Raw genomic sequence first — 3,170 nt, forward strand, 5'->3', positions numbered from 1 at the left:
ATGCTGAGATATTTTTAGAAATTGCATTTCTGTAAGTGCTCCAGTACGGTGTATGGTTAGGCCTGTGAAATTATAGAAATGTTCAAAATAAGCTTTTATTATATCTAACTCAAAATAAGCGTTGCAATTTAAACATTCAGAAAATGTTTAAATTGTGTTCTCCAGGCTTAAAATAAAATGAAATTAAATTAAATGAAATAATAACATAAAAAAATAAAATAAAATTAAAGTTGTGTGATTTGAACAAATAACTCATACAGACTTTTTTTTCATTAATTGGTCAGAAAGTGTCGAGAATCAGTCTCAGTTATCACTTTAAATGATCTCACTCACTATATCAGTTAACTCAAGTCATTACTTTCATCATGTCTAACTCAAAATAAGCTTGCTAAGGTTTGAAATCGAAATGTTCAGGAAATGTTTCAATCGTTTTACAGGCCTGGAAGTCAGATTATTGAAAATAAAATTCATTGGAGTAACCAATGAATTGGTTGTATATATAACCAAGTTACTGGTTGTTCATGTAATTAAAAGATTTTTGTTCTAGTAAATACTGTAATAAGTAAGTGGAATTGGAACCGCAGTCATTGAATGTCTAGTGATTTCTGTCTGTTGTAGAGCGTTATATTCACACGGCTAATATAATGCAGCATACGATTTAAAAGCCCCTCTGAGATGAGGCCGAGCTCTGTTGATTTCGTTACTTTTCCCTCATGGATCATGTGTTTGAATGCCAGTTTACTCCTGAAAGCGGTGTCTCTCATGCAGTGGTTTCTCTAGCCGTGTTTGAAGGCAAACACACTCGAGCTGTCATCGCCGAGAGAGAAAGATGGAGGCAGAGACATGTGTGCTGTAAATGTCCCCTCACCTCTCTAACAGATTCTGCAGCCTTTCTGTCATGTCTCTGCCACATAAATATAAAACAGCCAAGCAGATCCATCCATCCATCCATCCATCCATCCATCCATCCATCCATCCATCCATCCATCCATCCATCCATCCATCCATCCATCCATCCATCCATCCATCCATCCATCCATCCATCCATCCATCCATCCATCCATCCATCCATCCATCCATCCATCCATCCATCCATCCATCCATCCATCCATCCATCCATCCATCCATCCATCCATCCATCCATCCACCCACCCACCCATCCATCCATCCATCCATCCATCCATCCATCCATGAAAATGTAAAATAAAAAGGAAATAAAATGAAATATAAAATCCAATTTTTATATGAAACATAAAATAAAAGTTCAATTTTAAAATATTTCCAAATTATTTACAATAATTTATTGAAGGAGCCCTAATACAAAATGTATGAGATTTAAATCAACCCAGTCACTGGTTGTTCAAATTATTAGATTGAATTTGTTGTAATAAATACTGTAATCAGTATGTGGAATCGGAACCGTGATCTTTTTACAGTATGTGTAAGTAGTTGTTTTAATTTGGGACAAGGCACAACCACAGATATATTGCAAAATTTCCTCAACTACACAAAAACTATTGAAATCTGAGGCGTTTAAACATGAAATTTGTCTTTGGGTGGCCTGAAGGAAGCTATTAATTCAAACAGAATACACACTCACAGGACTACCTACAATTACAGTATGTGTGTTTCTCTCTCTCACACACACACACACACACACACACACACACGATCACATGGCAGTGCGTCTTTTGGCCAGACCGCACTGTGAATAATTCGGCGCTCACCACCCAGAACGACAGACACACAGACTTCCCTTAATGTTTCCTGCAGGCGTCCCACTCAACATGATTATGTACTTTCCTCACTCTGTGTACTAAAACACCTTCCTACCACTGCCAAGTTTGGAATTGGATTTCTGTGGACGGCGCAGACGTGCTGCATAAAAGCTGTGAATGTCGTAATAATGCTGCAGAATGGCTTGTGATAGGGGTTTCTTCAGGAATCCGCTCCAGATCACTCACTTCACTATAAACACACTGGAGAAAACATCTGCGGAATGATTCAAGGGCACCGCAACTTTTAAAAGAAGCTTTTACTCCCGGTTTATTTGTTATCTGGCATTTGGAGGATGAAACCCTCTATCAGAACATCTGAGGAGGAACTTGACATGACTTTGGGACAAAATTATTTAATAATACTATAGAAATAATACTTAAAATAATATATAAAATAAATAAGGCTTATAAAATACATATATATAATTAAAATGTTGAATGAATGAAAAAGAAATGAAGTCTGTATATTGTTTTTTAATTATTTTTTAATACTGTATACTGTTTTATTTATTTAATTAAGATAAATAAATATTTTTAATTTGTAAATATGTATTTATGAAACATTTTTGTTATAATTAGTGATAACATTTGCTATGCAATACAAATTATACGACTTGTCTTTCTTTTCACCACTGAATCATTTACTTTTATTTTAGCTGATTTGTCTGAATTGAATGCGAGAAGGAAAGCCATGAAATAATATAGAAATAATCGACAACATCTTTATATTCCAATGTCCTCAACGTTCATGCCAGAATGAACATAACATAAAGTTCACATTGTACAGTGTGACTCACGAACAAATGATTCTTATGATTCAACTCGAACTCATGAATTGTTGGTGTGAATCAGTTAAAGCAGTTCTAGAAAATAATAAAATGTTGTCATAAAGCAGTATTGCTTTTTAGTATATTTATATATTCATTAGATTCTTAAAGAATCATTAACGGAATCAAGAAGACTCATCAACCTTAAGTTCAGAACCTGAATCGCTAAATTCTAAATTGGCATTAGTTCACATTTCCATTGCCTGCAGCTCAGTGAACAAATATCCTAATAAATATTAACTTTGCACGACCGAAGCAAACTTACTCTTCTCAGGAAGAATCATCTCCACCATGAATCATCTCTGTCCTTTCATTAGAATAATGTTCTCTCTACCTCCATCTTTTGTACTTTTTTTATTTTTGATTGCTTTCTGAGTTATGTGTGTACACCTGATGTGTGCGAGGCACCTTTAACACTCAGACTGAAGACAGATTGATGACTGTTATAGACTTAGACTTTCGTATCCGTTGCGACCTGTTCGGTCCTGATTATACGGGGCAGCTTGAATGTCGTTAGTGTGAGCGTTTATTTATTTCCCCTCAAGGGCACATTCTTCCTCTCCTC

General features: G+C 35.4%; 1 protein-coding gene across 1 annotated transcript in view; it reads left to right on the forward strand.

Moving 5' to 3' along the window:
* Positions 1-3,170, forward strand: part of dock1 (dedicator of cytokinesis 1) — a 270,237-nt gene that overhangs the window by 71,592 nt on the left and 195,475 nt on the right. The window lies entirely within an intron of this gene.

This window comes from Sinocyclocheilus grahami, unplaced genomic scaffold (genome assembly GCF_001515645.1).
Source record: "Sinocyclocheilus grahami isolate Dianchi unplaced genomic scaffold, SAMN03320097.WGS_v1.1 scaffold369.1, whole genome shotgun sequence".
In the NCBI taxonomy this organism is placed as follows: domain Eukaryota; kingdom Metazoa; phylum Chordata; class Actinopteri; order Cypriniformes; family Cyprinidae; genus Sinocyclocheilus; species Sinocyclocheilus grahami.